Source organism: Callospermophilus lateralis, unplaced genomic scaffold (genome assembly GCF_048772815.1).
Source record: "Callospermophilus lateralis isolate mCalLat2 unplaced genomic scaffold, mCalLat2.hap1 Scaffold_112, whole genome shotgun sequence".
NCBI classification, from domain to species: Eukaryota; Metazoa; Chordata; class Mammalia; order Rodentia; family Sciuridae; genus Callospermophilus; species Callospermophilus lateralis.
The window spans coordinates 4,386,614-4,405,029 of NW_027511460.1; the positions used below are offsets into that span (position 1 = coordinate 4,386,614).

Below are 18,416 nucleotides of genomic sequence, written 5' to 3' on the forward strand. Positions count from 1 at the left end.
GGCATGGCAGGAATTGACAAGATCACATTACATCATACGCTCAAGTGTGTAAAAGGAAAAATTCTTTTGAGAAGAGTTCCTGGGCACCCTACACACACAGTTGTTTCACTGTGCTCAACTGCCCAGTCACTCAGAACTCCTGCAGCTGTAGTCCCAGGAGGCCCAGGTACTGGTCAAGATGGCAGTAGACCATGGCATTCAAGTGGTGCTATTTCTGCAGGAATGCACGATGATGGATTCAGTGAATCATGGAGGTTTCCACTGATGTTTCAAGGAAGGCCTGGGAGGCCAGGCAGAATCTACTAAACATAAAACTTTTGTGGATAGTTATCAGAGAAGTAACTGTTTTTCCCCATCAGAATTGCCAATTTATTCCAATTATTTATCAAATAATTCACTGTTTTTGCACTGTTCTGAATTTCCATCATGGCAATTTACTAAATTCATGTACATATTTTAGGTCTATTTTTAGATTTTTCTAACTATTTCATCATTTATTTTAGATTTTTTAGTATCATATTTTCACTACTCTCACTATGATAGATAATGTGAATCTAGTTTTCACACTTCAAGTCATCTTTTCAAAAATTTTCTGACTAGTTTTGTTTGCTTATTTATTATTAATGTAATACTGGAGTAAAGACTGGAGTCGCTCAGCTAATTCATAATCTCAATATCCAGATTGTGAGTTTGGAAAAGCACTACTTGTTTTACACTTAAAACTCTTGATTTCAAAAATAAAACTTTAAAATAGTAGCAATCTTGAGGTATATTTTAGACATACTACTGAGATAATTTAGTATTCTAAAGTTTGATCTTTAAACACACACACACAAACACACACAAATTAGAAGTGGTTTTAGAAATAAAATCCTAAGTTTCATAAAAACAAGACAAAATACAAAAAAAGTCCCAATCTATAACTGCATAATCAATTAAAATGTTTCAAAAATGAAGGCCAAAAAAGTAAATAATAACAATAATAATAGTAAGAAAAGGTTCTTTTAGACATGCATAACTTGAAAGAATTCCTGATCAGTTGGTTTACATTATGAATCATGTTGAAAGAAAGTCCTTTAGGCAGAAGAAAAATGACACCAGATAGAAATATGCAACTAACTAATTGACTGAAGATTAACAAATATAGCACCTATATAAACAAATATATTTTTAAAATTTAAGTCTCTTTAAAATTAATGATTATTTAAAGTAAAAATGATGAAATTATAATTTATTTAATACACTAGAAGTAAACTATTGATAATAATCCAAAGGCAGGGGAGGAATAAATTTAATAAATTGGAAAATCTTTCTTTGTGTGTGTGTGGTGCTTGGGATTGAATCCAGGGCCTTGTGCATGAAAGGCAAGCACTCTACCAACTGAGCTATAGCCCCAGCCCTAAATTGGAAAATCTTTAATAATGTATATAAAGTTGTATAATATTATTAGAGATAGTGTGTTAAGTTAAAGATGTTTACTAAAAACCTTGAAGCAGCCACAGAATAACAGAATAACATGACAAATATTTATAGCCAACAAAGTAGATAAATTGTGATCACAAAAACTATTCAATCAATCCAAAAGAGGAAAAAAAAAAACAGAAAAAAGGAACAGATGGGATAAATAGGAAACAAAGAACAGGGAGAAGAATTAAACCATCCATACTAATAATCATAATAACTATAATAAGTCTAAATGCTCCAATTAAATGGACAATTGTTAGAGTAAATTAAACAATAAAGTCCAAATCATATATCTTCTGCAAGACACCTCTTAAACACAGATAGGTTAAAAGTAAAATGTGGATGGGTATACTATATTATAGTAGATTGGGTGGGGACCTCCAAAAGAGATTTCAATGTTCAAATCCTAGAACCTTTGAATGTCATCTTATTTGGAGAAAGGGTCTTTGTAGATATAAGTTGAGAATCTTGAGATGAAAATACCTTGGATTACCATTGTGTACCCAAAACTCAATGACATATGTTTGAAAAGTAGGGCAGAAGGAGATTAAATAAAGAAAAGAGAAAGAGGCAATAGACTATAGACAGAAACTGTAGTGATGTAGCCAGAAGCCCAGAAATATACCAGGAGTCAACAAAGTTTGAAGAGGCAAGGGACAGTCACTCCTGGATCCTGAGGGCTGCAGCCCTGCCAACATCTTCATTTCAAACCAATGATCTCCCAAACAGAATAAGTTTCTGATGTTTTAGGCCAATAAATTTGTGGTCATTTGTAATAGTAGCCCTCAGAAATTAATATACATGCTTATGCAAACCAGAATTAGAATACCCAAAATGTGAATGCATGTCATACCAATAAACTGCACACACTTAAAAATGGTTAAAATGTTACATGTGTTTTACCACAATTAAAACATTTTAAGCATAGAAATGGGGGGTGGTGGTGGCCAGAGACAGAGAGAAAAAGGGAGCAGGAACTGGAGTTGCTATATAAATATCACGCAAAATTTTACAACAAAAAAGTTACTAAGAAACTAGATCATTCCATAATTAGATTAGTAGACATATTAAGACAACATAACAACCTTGAAGATTACAGAATAAGAGAGCTCCAAAATACATTCAGTTAATTGGTTTTTGATTCAAGGGGACATAGACAAATCTGCAATTACTACAACCCTCTATCAATAACTGGTAAAAGAAAAGACAGGTAGTAAGTAGACAGAAGTGTTGAATGGCACTATCACCTAATTTGCCTGAAATGGGTTTGTCAAACACTCTACACAACAGCAGGATATTTTTTTTTCATATGTATGTGGAACAATAGCCATGTGGTCCAAAGAACATTTTGCAAACCAAAGAAGCCAGATCATAAAAAAAAAATACATTTCAATGGAGAAAGAATAGTCTTTTTAAATGAATTAACTTGAAATGGATCAATGAACTAAACAGTACAAATGTAATAGAAAATCTTTATGTCTTTGGGTTAAGCAGAGATTTTATATCACCGAAAGCATAATCAGTAAATGAAAAAAGACAAATTGGATTTCATAAAAACTAAAAACTTCTGTACTTCTCATATCCTATAAAGGATTTGTGTTCAAAAAGATTTAAAGATCTCTCACAACTTAGAACAATTTTTTCAATGTACAAGACTTGATAGACACTTTCACCAAAGACATGTAAATGAAACCCCCCCCAAAATACTCAATATCATTATTGTTAGGGAAATGGAAATTAAAACCAAAATGAAATAGCACTAGTCATTTCGAGTGTTTAAAACTATGCATGACCATAGCAAAAGTGCTCTTCAGGATGCTGTTGATGTAAATAAATATGCAAAAAACATATTGCATTATTTAAATGAGTCTTACCGAAAATTGAAATGGACATAAAAGAGATGGATAAAATGGGAAGCTGGCCAAGTTAATTAAATGAAGTGTTCACACCTGAGTATGAGATAGAATGAGGAGACTCCACTGGAAGGGCATGTAGGACTGGTAAGTGAAAACGAGGAATGCAATGCAATTACAGGGTGGTGATGCAACTACACTGCTTTTTTTTTTTTTTAAGTATTGGGTATTTCTTTTAAAACATTAAATTGTATACTTTATTTATTTTTATGTGGTGCTGAGGATTGAATCCAGTGTCTCATATGTGCTAGGCAAGTGCTCTACAACTGAGCTACAACACCAGCCCCAACTACACTGCTTTTTATATTTTTTCACCTTACAATTTATTTTTAATTTGTTCTAATTAGTTACACATGACAGTAGAATGCATTTTGACACAACATTCATAAATGGCATATAACTCCTTTCTTTTGGTTGTATATGATGTAATTATACAGATTATATAATCATATATGGACATAGGGTAATAATGTCTGACCCATTCTACTATCCTTTCTATCCCCTCCTCTCACTGCCTTCTGCCCAAGCCAAAGTTACTCCATTCTTCCCTACCACACCCACCACATTATGGATCAGTATCCACTTATCAGAGAAAACATCCGGCCTTTGTTTTTTGGGGTTTGGCTTACTTCGCTTAGCATGATATTCTCCAGCTCCATCCATTTACCTGAAAATGCCATAATTTCATTCTTCTTTAAGGCTGAGTAATGTTCCATTGTGTATATACACCATATTTTCTTTATCCATTCATCTGTTGATATATAAAGAACTCAAGAAACAAATAACCCAATCAATAAATGGGCAAAGGAACAGAACAGGCACTTCACAGAAGAAATACAATCGATCAACAAATATATGAAAAAATGTTCAGCATCTCTAGCAATTGGAGAAATGCAAATCAAAACTACTCTAACATTTCATCTCATTCTAGTCAAATGGCAATTATCAAGAATAAAAGCAATAATAAGTGTGTTATTAAAGATGTGGGGGAAAAGGTATACTCATACATTGCTGGTGGGACTGAAAATTGGTGTAACCACTTTGGAAAGCAGTGTGGAGATTCCTCAGAAAACTTGGAATGGAACTACCATTTGACCCAGCTGTTGCACTCCTTCGTTTATACCCAAAGAACTGAAAATCAGCATAATTCAGAGATATAGCCACATCAATGTTTATAGCAGTTCAATTCACAATACCTAAAGTATGGAACCAACAATCATTTTTTTTAAATCTCACCCTATCTAGCTGTTCTAAGATAGGAATTGTACTTCTGTGTAATGCACAAGACACAATATCCTTATCATTAAATTTGACAGTGTATAAACCATAAAGGAAATTGCAGAGTAGGCTGCAACTTTACCCCACATAGTAAAACAGGGTTGTGCAGGAACAGCTCTATAATTCCTTACTTGTTAAATCTAACACCTCTCCCTGGGAATGGGCAAAGGGGAAGTCCTGATAGGACTAACCTTACTGCTTACCGCTCCCTGGCTCAGTAATACTGTTAAATGTCCTTCAAAAGATTTTTGGTTTTGTGTAATATTCAACAAGGAAAAAAAAACTATTTAAACATCAGGAAGTCATTTTCTTGCATGCATAATATTTATTGTGCAATTACTAGTTGGTTATAGTTATATTTATAAGAAATTAGCACCATTAACGTTTATATGCTGGCCAATTAAATCCTAAAAGTATATATAATTTACCAAAGAAAATAGATTATTTATAGTAAAGCTCTGTTGAATGAAGGAAAACAAAACAATGAGAAAGTCAATAAAAATTACAAGGTTTGAAAAACACTTAGTACTGACACTTCATTGAGGAAAAATAAAGAGTGGGAAACAAAAATCTCCATCATATTTGAATATACTTTTGAACACATCAATATGCTTAGATCTATCTTAACCAAATTATAAGTTGTGTTAGCTTTGGATCACTGTGACCAAAATATCCAACAAGAACAATTAGAAGAGGAAAGGTTTATTTGGCTCTCATGGTTTCAGAGGTCTTAGTCTAAAAACAGCCAATTCCATTGCTCTGGGCCCAAGGTGAGGGCAAAGATCATGGCAGAATGGTGTGGTAGAGAAGCACTGCTCCATTCATGGCATCCAGAAAGCAGAGACAGAGAAGGGGTTTCAGGGAAGATGAACCCTTCCAGGGCACATTCCCAGTGACTCACTTCCTTCAGGCCTGCCTCAACTGCCTACAGTTACCACTGAGTGAGTCCATTCAAACTAGGATGTACTGATTAGCTCTCATAGTCTAATCATTTCACCTCTGAACATTACAGCATCAACACAAGAGCTTTTGGACACCTGAGATGCAAACTATAACATAGGCAGACAATTTTAGGCTAGTTAGGATTTACTTACTATTTCAAACAGATAACATTTTTATAGTGTCCATGCATGGAAAACTTTGAGGTCCTATCAGACTTCTGTGGCCCTGGAGCCACATAGATACAGATGTCAATAGCCTAAAGTTTACAAAATAAGTAACTTTCAAACTAAATAACTTTCCAATTTGTGGTATGTAAATGAACAACAAGTTTCTTTTAAAGCAATACTATTCTCTTAACACAATAAATTATAATACAAATTAAAATCAGTTCAAAGTTAAGGGGTTTTAGTATATATACACTTACTGGTTATATTCTTATAATTTCCCTAGAGAAGCTCATTTAACTCTCTGGATGCTTTAGCCAGTGAAGGATACAAATTAGTACATTATCCATACACGTGTGTGGGAATATTTTATGCTCTTCTCATTTTCTAAGTGAATAGACAGAATCTTTGACTTTCAACATGTGTTTTAGTAAAATGCTTTTGCTTATCAATAAAACAGGTAATAATTGATTCCTTTCCTTTTAGGAATATGACTACATTCAAACTAATATAACACTTTAATAGACATGAGTAACAGTATTATAATCATCTTATGACATATTTATTTGTTATATGCATACAGCTATATTAAATAAAAAACAATGAAGAATTTAATAAACAGCTTAGTTATTTGTAATATACATATTTTTTAATACAAAGTCAGATTTTAGAAGTTGTACATAGAAAGCAAAAAGCACTTTACATATTCATAATTAGCTTTAATATTTCTTTATACTGTACACACTGAAAATGTTTATTTTTACTGATAAGGAATGCCAAGTGTATCCATCACCATTTGAATAGCTTGCAGAGAATTGGTGATTTCTTCTATACTATCTCTTCTTAAAACCCAATCCTGTTTAAGTCTGTTTTAAAAAATAAAAATAAAAATATGGCATTAAAACAGTATATTTCTTAAAAGAGTTAATTTCTTAAAAGAGTTAATTTTTATCTTTATGTGTTAACTAATTCATGACACATCATTTCTCTTACAACCTTTTCAAAGAGGTGGAAGAACTTCATATTATTGCCAATTATCAGTTCTAGAATATTTCCTTATGATACTGGCTTCTTTGGAGCTTATACTACTTATTTTGCTACCATCTTTTGCTCATTGACCATCTCCTAATTACGAACCTGCTCTTGGACTTCCCCCAACTCCTGCTACCATTCTCATTAATAATATCAACATGCATATGGCTAAAAAACCAACAGCATTCTCAGTTTTTGCAACCCTTTCCTTCCATTCTTTCTTAACCAATCCTTTCTCACATAGTTTACATTCTAGACTTTATCACCACTTCTGATTTATCCATGTTATCTGCTTTAATACAGTCACTGAACCAATTCCTCCACCCTGCTGAGATCTCTAGTTCACTTGACCTCAACACATACCTATTGTTCATTAGAATGTTATTCTCACTTTCCTCCCTAACTAGTTTAGTTATCTCAATATTATTCCATTCTGTTTCTTTCTCTTATCAAACTTGTCTAGAAAATTCTATTTGGGTTCCAAATTAAATAGAAATATCTTCTTTCTCCATTCCTATACAGATATTGCTAAAGAAACTATACATTTTTATTTTATGTCAAATGGGCATTTGAATTGCCTAGTATGCTTCTGCTCTCCCAGATGACTATTTTATTTCTTTCCTCTTTTCAAATATCCCTTCCATACCCTCTAAGCTACTTCTGAGTTGTTGAGTTTAAAATATCACACCACATTGAGAAAACGGTATAAATCAGGGGAGAGTTTCATGTATCTTCTCACACAGATCCCTACTATGTACACTTCCATCTTCTTATTCTTTCTTGTTAAAAATCAAAATGCCTCACCATTGGTTAGTGGTCAAAATGCGGTATGTATCCATACGATGGAAAGGAGTGATAGAAAGGAGTGAAATTTCAATCCATGATCACATTCATTCATCTTTTGGCCTTAAGTGCTATCTACATCCTCAAACCAACAGTACTCCAAATTTTATCTAAAAAATTGTTCTTCTGTTCAACCATAGGCATGATTTTCCAATGGCTTATTTATATTTTCCTCTTATTTATGCTGTAGGTTTCTCAAGCTTATTCAAAACAAAAGCCATGCCATGATGCAACACTCCTGCCCACTCTGTGCTATCCTCTCCTCAACTCACCCTCCAGGACTTAAAAATCACATGATGCTTTCTCGGCCATTCTCTTTATCTTAGTAGTTGTCACTATCTTTATTATTTAACTCATTAATCTGTTTGCTCATTGTCATTCTTCCTGAACCACATAGCTTTACGCTGCACAACCAAATTTAAGCACTTTGTAGTTCAAGATGCAGCTCTATATGATTTGTACTCCCTGATCATGGGGAGTAACCACATAAACAAACACACCTTAAAAAAAAAGTAACATAAACTAGGTAAACCACAATTATCTTTATGGGTCTATAACAGGCTAAATGGTGACCCTGAAAGATATATCTATGTCTAGTCACAGAATCTGTGATGTTACATTATTTAGAAAAAAAGAAAACAGGTTTTTTTTTTCCTTTTTTTGCTGATATACTTAAGTAAAAGATCTTGATATAAAATCATCCTGGATTGGGCTGGGGTTGTGGCTCAGTGGTAGAGCGCTTGCTTAGCACATACGAGGCCCGGGTTCAATCCTCAGTACCACATAAAAATAGAGATTGACATGGAAAATAAAACTGATATAACAAGGTTCTTAGCATTTGGTCTGAACTATTTAACATAAGGAATTTGTTGAATAGCTACTAAATACCCAAAGCTACATCAATATTATTTCATTATAGTGAAATTGATTCCTTTAGATTTACTGAATAGTCTATTCTTTTTCTTTCTTTTTTTTTTGGAATAGTCTATTCTTATTCAAATGTTTTTTCTCTATGGTTAAGAACAATATCTTGTTTATGATAGTGTTAACAAATATATATTTAAATGAATGAATGGTGACATGAAATTATAGAATACAATTAACTGCTTACCTTGAAACTATTCTGGTCCTTATTGGTGTTTCTGGAATAACGGGAATACCTATGGAAGAATTATTCTTTTGATTATTAAGTATTCTTTCAGCATTTATTTTATGTTTACGAGCTGTAAGTTTGTAGATGCTATAAATGCGGTCCACAACTTTGGGACTACTTCGTACATCATAAAAAAGAAAGTGTACATTTACTAAAACCTAATAAAAATTCAATCTCTCCTAGAATAACAAAATCAATCATTTGAATACTATGCAGTAGGCTTTCAAGCTTTTAACAATCAAGAGCATGGCTCTCTAAGTATAGCAGGCAAATTATTTTAAATTGTGAAATAATATGTAAGACAATTATAAAGAGGAGAAATATTCAAAAATTGTAAATTTAATTCGATACTGAATGCAAAAAGGAACTATACTCAATATAACCTGTCATATCTAGATACTAAGTCCTATGAATTTTACCTCTTCCAACTTTCTAGAATCATCCACTTACCTCTCATTGACACAACCCTAGGTGAAGCACAATCTCTTGTCTAGCCACTACACATCTACATTTGCCTCCTTTAATGGTCTCCCCATATCTATACATGCTCTCCCAAATTCATTCTTCAGTCAGTAGCCAGGGTGATGCTAAAACTTAAATACGAAAATATTATTCTCTTGCTTAAAATGCTTCAGTGGTGTCCACAATTATCAGGATAAAGGCAGGGCTCTGGTTACTCTTATGTTGATTGTGATACCTGGAGAGAATAACTCAGATGTCTCGGCACAGAAAAGCTTGAGACATATTTATGGTTATGATAGGTGGATAGAGAATTATACGTATCTTATTTCCTACCCTGCTAAGGTAATTTGTTATACTCTCTAGTAAGTAGGAAATTCTTATTTACATGACTGAAATAAATTCTATTTTCAGAATTCAGTTTCTTTAATATCAAAATGAAACAATGAATACACACACACACACACACACCGATACTAGGCAAAAAAACAACAACAACAACAACAAAAAAAAAACAAGTTTGATCACATGCAAAATCATATTTAGTGTAATGGTTACTAAAGGAAAAACATAAAATCTATACATAAAAGAACATAGAAAATAAGCTCAAAGAAAAGTAACTGATCAATACTTACAGAGGCTCTGTTTGTTGTCTTCAACAAAACAGCCAACAAACAACAATTTTTTCTGTAAATGCTTCCACCCTTGTCTGCAACTTTGTCACCAGGCTTTTCTCGGTACATCTGCAAAAGCTCCAACAATGTGTGTATACAGTTTTCTACATCATAAACTGCTGAAGTAGTTTTCTCATACTTGAAGAGAACAGAATGAAATTAAAAGTTGTAATAAGCATACACCTTTAAAACTGCCCAACCGTAAAGACAGCTTAGAGCCAAATCTTTGAAGTATCTGCCACAGGTACAAAGGACTTCATGAGATAATTTTTTGTTACTCCTATCATATTTGAATCTTATATGCATATTAATCTTTTACTTTCCTAACCACTTCAAAAGTTCCACATAAAACAAATTAAAGCTAAAATATCTAAAAAAGAATATCTTGAAGTAAATAAAAGCAAGCTTCTAAAGAGAAGACCACTTTAGCAAGACTCTCTCATGAAAGAGAACTTATCTGTTACAGTTAGTCATAGAGTAAGATAATGAGTAAGGCAAGATCTAATTATACTATTTTACATCCTTCTTGAGAGGAAGATGTACTTTAGAATAAAACAAATTTGATACTAAAAATCTAGGATTAGTTTTTCATGCTTTATTTAATGATACTATTACATTCTAGGATTCATTTTTCATGCTTTATTTAATGATACTATTACATTCATACTGAAATTTGCATGTTTTCAAAAAATAATCATTCTAACATAAAAATAAGAAACCATTAATAGCTAACACTTGCATGGTATGTTTATGTATCAAGAACTTTTAAGTATATTAACTCATTTAATCTTCACAGTAACATTTTGAGATGAGTATTATTTTTTTCTATACCCATTTTACTGTGGAAGAAAGTAAAGCAAAGAGAGGCCAAATAATCTATAACAGCTTGCAGAACTGGGATTCAAATTCAGTAGTTTGGGTCTATGTTCTTAACCACTATTCCTCAATATATTGGGTACACTACAGTCATGGTTGTGAGGGTGGGCAAGGAAGGTAAATGTCTCATCTTAATACCACTGATTGTATGCAACTTCTGTAAGCATTATCATTCCTTTTCTATAAAATGGGAAATATATGAGTTACTTTACAGGATTATTATAAGGATTAAATTAAATAATGTACAAAAATACTGACAAGTTCTCAATAATACTATTATTCATATTATTATTCATATTATAAAAGTAATAGAAATAAAACAACAAAATAGCATTCATATCTATAGTTATATTCATAAATTAAATATTTTCCCCATCAAGACTCTTCATATACATGAATTTTAATTTAGAGGCCTAATTTCAAACTTTGTTTTTTTTTTTCTTTCCTTTTTTGGTGCCATGGATTGAGACCAAGGGTAGTGCTTAACCACTGAGCCAAATCCCCAGCTTTTTTTTTTTTAATATCTATTTTGAGACAGTGTCTCACTAGGTTGCTTATAGTCTAAGCTGCTGAGGCTGGCTTAGAACCTGCAATCCTTCTGACTCCTTCCTGAGCTATTGGGATTAGGCATGCAGCACCATTCCCAGCCTAATTTCTAATTTAGAGCATTTCTACTCTACTTCGTAGAGACTCATCCAGTCCACACTGGATGTATGTATATGTGGACGTATGTATTTAATCCTGCAGAGTAATACCTTTATTTTACAATTTATATAAATTCTATCAATTCTATCTATCTAATAATTTGCAGAGTTACATTTCTTGAACAATGAATATTTCATTATTAAAATGGAAAACTACCTTAGCTACATTAAGCAAAACTTGTACAGGATATCAGTGACTTCCATACAAGGAACACTACGATTACAACTTCGGATTAAAACAAATATTTTAGAAATTGCTCCACTCTCAGCCATGTTCTCACAACAACGTGGAGATATTCTGGTAACAACCTCTGAAAGAGAAAAAGACACGTTAATTTCCAGTAACAACAATGCATTCCAATTTTATATATAACTATAATGTACTAAATAGAAAAATAAATAAACAGAAAGAAGACCAATTGAATAGAGAAAGAGGACAGGGGAGGGACTGAGAGAAGAAGAAGTACAAAGGATTGAAATGGAGCAAACTGGCCAGGTGTGGTGGCGCATGCCCATAATCTCAGAGGCTTTAGAAGTGGAAGCAGGATGATTCCCAAGTTCAAAGCCAGCCTCAGTAACTTATCCAAGCCCTATGCAACTTAGCAAGATCCTGTCTCTAAGTGAAAAAATAAAAATAAAAAACAGACTGGGGATGTGGCTCAGTGGTTGAACACCCCTGGGTTCAATCCCTGGTACCTCTCTGCCCCCCCCCAAAAGAAATGGAGCATATGAAGTTATATGCATTTATGTCAAAATGAACCCCACTACAATGCTCCAAGAAAAAAACGAAGTCTTAGTTAATACTGTGTAATCACAATGTTCTTTAAATATTCAAAGATAAAAAATGTATTCCTAATCTTATGCAAGATATTGTTATAACAAACTAACCGAGGTGTTTTAGGGCCTCAAGAATGGCAGAAAGGTGCTTATACGTTAAAAGATAATGAAGTGCAAGTGTGGTTCTTTTGTAGAGTTTATCTTCTTCTCTAATATCCCTATTAACCATCTGAAGACTTAACCGTATAGCTTTAATTTTTGTACAATCATGTTTCTTCCTCCAAGAGTAGCCTCTCCATAATGCCTTAAAGAGATAAAAGAATGATTTTAAGATTACAGCCCATATTGTTTTGAATTTATATATACATTTATTTCTACAAAATAAATATTTTCAGTAAATTTATATGATATGAACAGATACATTTCAACTAAAACCTCAATTTTGGTTTTATTCCTGTATCAAAAACCATAGTTTTCACTTACCTGAAGTTTAGTTATTCTACCATTAAATTTTTCCTGTCTTTTGCGAAGGAGAAAGTGACGTACTGCTTTCTGTATTACTGATGCAGCCCTATTTTTCTGGTTCATACATTCTTGAACTTCATGCTCAATTTTATGATGCTATAATATTTCTCAATAAATCTCTTTCGTTCTAATTTTGCTCAAAACCATCTCTGTTTAAAATGTGAAGATTTTTTCACTTTTAATACACACATTTTTAAAAGTAGACAAAAACGTACATACATTTATATGCATATTTTATATATGTTAGCATTCTTCATAGCCATGTGAAGTTTACATGCTCCTTGAATTCTAAAAGCAGATAATATGAAGCTGCTATGAAGTGAAGGGGGAAGCCAAACTGGCTGTCAATGCTAAACTCTAAAGGAGAAAGAAATAGAAGGTCAAAACGCCTTTCAAACCTCCAGTATCATTTCCCCCTTCTACTTCGTAGAGACTCATCCAGTCCACACTGGATGTGTGTATATGTGGACGTATGTATTTAATTCTGCAGAGTAATACCTTTATTTTACAATTTATATAAATTCTATCAAACTATACAACATTCTGAAAATTATTTTTTCACTAAATATTTTATTAGTACATGCATGTTAATTACACAAATAAGAACTTTATTCAGAATATAGAATTCCTATAAACCATAATAAAAAAGAACATCAAGTAGAAAAAGGGACAAAGTGCATAAAAAGAAAGATTAGAAAGAGCACATGATACACAGATAAGAACTTGAATAATAAATGTAAAAATTTCAGAACTGCTGGCAATCAAGTAAATGAAAAACAAAATGAGATACCATTTCCAATTCACTGGAATGGCAAAAATCAGGGTGTCTTCTGATGCCACTGTTGTGAAGGATTTAGAGGAACAGGTACCCTCCAACTTTACTAGTGGGAGTATAATAAATGAGTAAAATTACATCAGAGAGTAATTCACAGCTTTATTGCTGTTCCATAAAGAAGATTTCCAAACTTACAGTCATTCTAATAGCTATATGCTGAAAGTGTTACATATTATATGATCTTTCCATAAGGAATCTGAGAATTGTTCAATATATGTCAAAAATTTCTAAGAGGAAAGTTACATATCATAGTTTTTCTGCAAAAGACAAACTGACCTGAATACAAATGGCTGAATTAACCCGTTTGTTAGCATTCTTCATAGCCATGTGAACTTTATATGCTCTTTGAATTCTAAGAGCAGACAGGTGATAATATGCAGCTGCTGTGAAGTGAAGGAGCCAAGCTTTGGTTCTCTGTTCTAAAATCTAAAGGAGAAAAAGAATATTAATAATCAAGTGTCTGACTTTTTTGATACACCAATATTTTAACTGAAGAAATTTTTTGAAGTACTATAACAAATGAGTTGATTGCTCAGTTGTATAGCATGTAGAATATTAAAATATTTTATTTTTTATTGGTTCTTTTTAGTTATATATAATATTAGGATTCATTTTGACATAATTTAAAAACAGAATATAATTTGCTAAAATTCAGATCCCAGTACATCTCTTTTCCTTCCCCCACTTCCTGCCCTGTTCCCTTCCCTCTATTAAAGTGTCTGATTCTTAAGATAGTTTTTTCTCTTATGTAACTATCATGATTCAATGTGATTATAATCCTGTATTTCAAAATATTTAGAATAATTTAACTCATGATTCATAGTATGTAAGCAAAATTATAGCATTTAACTAAACTACCCAACAACAGCAATTTAAGACCTTCAATGTATGAATAATAAAAGATATCAATGCTAAAAACCAAAAAAGGCTACTGTATTCCAGCAGAATAGTTAGAAATGGTGATGTTAAATCTGATAAAATTATATGAATTCATTGTTCCAGTATTAGTGTAGCATAAATCCAGTGTAAGATTCTTATAGTATGGCTTTCAACAGTGATCTTGGGGCTTTAGATTTCTAATATATATGAGTAAAATACAAAAGAACTCTATTTTAGGTTCAAATCAGGCTGTTATGTCTATGCCAGTGCTTTATATATTGGAAGCCAAATGTCATGAGCTCCCTTAACAGAATTATCTTTTGCTGAAGATTGGGGTGACATCACAGGAATGGTAGTTACAATTCCTTAAGGGCAGCAAAAGACTACCTGAGTAAAAATTAACATCTTTAACCTATGAAACCTTTCCCTCATACTTCTTTCAGTTTTTTTGTTGAGTCATTATACAAGAGAAATTTTATTTTGCATCTCTGGCAATGTGAAGCAGCAGGGTCAAAGAACAAAAATCTGTGACACCCAATGCCTTTCTATGTAGCTCTGCAGCAGCTGAATGAACTCAAACTAATAATTATATTAGCTCTGAAAATATTCTCCAAAGACCAAAATGTCTTACCACCATTTAACGTCAAATACTTTCATTTCACGTGATTGAAACATTCTACTTAAAAAACTTACTTTTCTCCTTTCTAACCAGCCACGCACTAGTGCTTATAGAATAACTGTAGATTTTTTAATTCAAGATATTTTATTCTTTCACATTTCCCAGCCTCCCAGGCTTGTATATGTCTTTGTATGATCAAAATAGCAGATTTCTGCTGAAGAAAGAGCTGTCTTCTTTTATGTCCTCTAAAACGTGGTTGGATCAGACAAGCAGCATGATGTTTCTACAAGGAAAATTTTACAAATGACATTAATAGATAGAAATAATAAGATTTTCCACCTACTAGAGATTCTTGAATTTTTTTCAATGTTTGAGGATGTCATATTTCATAGATATGAAAAGGTGATACAGTCTATATAGATCTATAGCCAAAATTGAAGGGACAAGTCAAGATCAATAGATATTTGGTGTTCTCTCCCTCTTACCCTCCTGATTCTTTTCATTGTGAGGAGGAAAAGGACTAAAGTTATTATAGGAAAAATACATTTACTAAAATAGCTAGCTACAATATAAAGAGCAGAGTGGTCATTATAACCAGCCATGAGGGAACTTCTGTGGTTTCAAGAACCACAAAGCATACCACCAGTATACTTTATGTTGCTCAATTACATAACATCATGACAATCTAATTTTCACACACACAGAGGATGTGAATTTAAATAATTTTAATTCACTTAAGCTAGGTTTGTTTTATAAACCTCCAGCTATTTGGGCAAGTAAATTTACCTCTCTAAACATTTTCCTCACCTTTAAGTTGAGTAGGATAATAGTAACTATCTTATAAGGCTGTATGAAGATCAAATTTGTTCATATAAAAGAGCTTATCCAATGCTTGGCATACTTTAAGTATGACTAGTAAGAGTAATAACAATAATAGTTATATTATTAACCATAGTGAATATTACATGAACACTAAAATTTAAGTCAAATTTTAATTTTTGATTTTTTAACTAAAGCCCAAAGCTATTTTAAAATGCAGATGTTAAACAATTTAAATATATAATCAATAGTGTCTTAAAGAGCATGTTACTAAGTACTTGACTTATACTAGACAAAATATGCTACATTCATTATGATTTCTCCAGATTGGTTATTTTCACTGAAAGCACTTCAAACTTGAGTTTGAAAATAACTTATAAATACATACGATATATGCATGCACTATATATATAAAATACTAGTGTCTTTCCAAGTAAAAATAACTTTTACTTGAGTATAATAGATATAAAATAAATGAATAATTAGGTCTAAAAAATTCTTTTTGTATTATAAATGAGTTATTTTGATTTACACCTACTTTTGCCATTAAGAAGTCTCATGAGCCATTCTTAAAGAAAGTATAGCTCTCCATTTTCTCTGAATGATAATTGTTGATGCTCTCATCTTCAAAAACCTAAAAAATAGTTATTATTGAAAAGCAATTTCAAATTTAATATATTCAACAAATATTTCTTGTTCTCTTACTTCCAATACTGAGGAGAAAAAAATACAACAAAGGCAAAACAAAAGGAAGCAGAAATTCATACTTAAGTTCTAGCAATCACAATTTTATGCATACACTTAAGACACAATAAAAAGGAAGTTTTGCAATTGGCAATATCCCAGTGAGTAGGAAACAAGAAGTTCCATAATTCTGGTGTGACAAATAATTTTGAACAAGATCAAAAGAAAGTATGACCATTTGGGTCCAGACAAAAACCTCCATAAAGTGAGTCATGACAAATAATAGTAAAGAATAAAGTCTGAGTGAGTCTCTGAGCAGACAGGAGGTGGTCAAAAAGAGAGGTTGAAAGATTACAAGTAGCATCAGATAAGAAAAGGACACTTATTTGAGAAGATGGGCTCTTTAATTTCTTCTCAGTATTATAGAAAAGGTAAAAAGATGAGTTTGTTTGATTGTCAGATTTCTTAGAAAATAAGACCGAATATCATTGAGAAAATTCACCATTTTGGTACAAGAAAATAAGATACCAGTCCTTAATATTGATAGTGGCAACTGGGTCTATATATTAAGTCCTCTAACTCTGCTCTGCTCTCCTAAACTGGACAGCAATCACAAATTCTGGGATGTGAAGAAAAATTCTTATAGTGTGAAATTTAAAAAAAGACCATTTAATAGCAGCCTCTAAAAATGTAAGTAAAACATACATTAAATGACTCAATAAGTAAGGAAATAGAATATGCATAGAAAGTTGGTAATTAGGGTCTTCATCATTAAGGACAAGAGTAATACAAAGTAAAGAAAGAAAGAAAAAGAAATATGAAAACAAATTTAGCCAATAGCTATATCAACAACAACAAAAAGGACAAAAGCTTTAAGTGTATGTAAATATTTCTTACTAAATTATATCATTAAGCCTATGCTCTATATTTAAAAAGCAAGATATCCCAAGAGATATATTATGGTTCATGAATGGAGAAAATATCAACAAAAACTAACCATATAAATTGAGCATAGCAAATACTTATGAGGACTTGCCAACCACACATATACTGTTATGCTCTTCCACAGGGCTACAATACATTACCCTGTTCTCTCCTGTTTGGCATAGAAGCAACCTTGAATAATTTCAACAGCTTTTAATACAGCTAAATATTCATTGCATGCTCTCCAACACCTATAATAGGCTTGAATCTTGCAGGCAGCTCTCACTTTACATAAATATTTGTTAGCTTTATATCTTCTCCATATAGCCTATCAAATACAAAAAATATAACAGGTATGCAATGACTGTCATTTTTTGTAAATTGGAAGAATTAGTATTAAGACAGTCAATCTGAGGTTAATGCAGATAAACAAAAATCAATTGTAGAAATAAAGTCACATACTAACTCCCATTAGAGTCTGGCATATAGTGAGTCCTCTGAGGACAGTGGTGCCGATATAATGAATGCCTGCCATGTACTTTAACACACATACCCTGTTGCTGGCTGTCAGAAAAGCCTAACGTAACCCTAGCCAATATTTTAAGTTGTAAGATGTGCATTACATGTGGAAATCCAGATACATGTGCACCAATGCATTTGGAAGAACAGAAAGAAAATGAACACACTAACCTACTCTCCATTTCCTGGGGAGTAATCCTTACCACTCCACATACATTCTGGTTTTTGTGTGTAGTCTGTAAAGGAATCCTGATCTTACCTTTGTTTCCAGTGTCACTTAATGGTATCTTCTGCTGAGTTACCTAAGCCATAAACATGTCTTGGATCCCTGTT

At 32.4% G+C, this 18,416-nt stretch overlaps 1 pseudogene; it reads right to left on the bottom strand.

Annotated features, from left to right (window-relative positions):
- Window positions 1-6,521: 6,521 nt before the first annotated feature.
- Window positions 6,522-18,416, bottom strand: part of LOC143386305 (abnormal spindle-like microcephaly-associated protein homolog) — a 48,249-nt pseudogene continuing 36,354 nt past the window's right edge.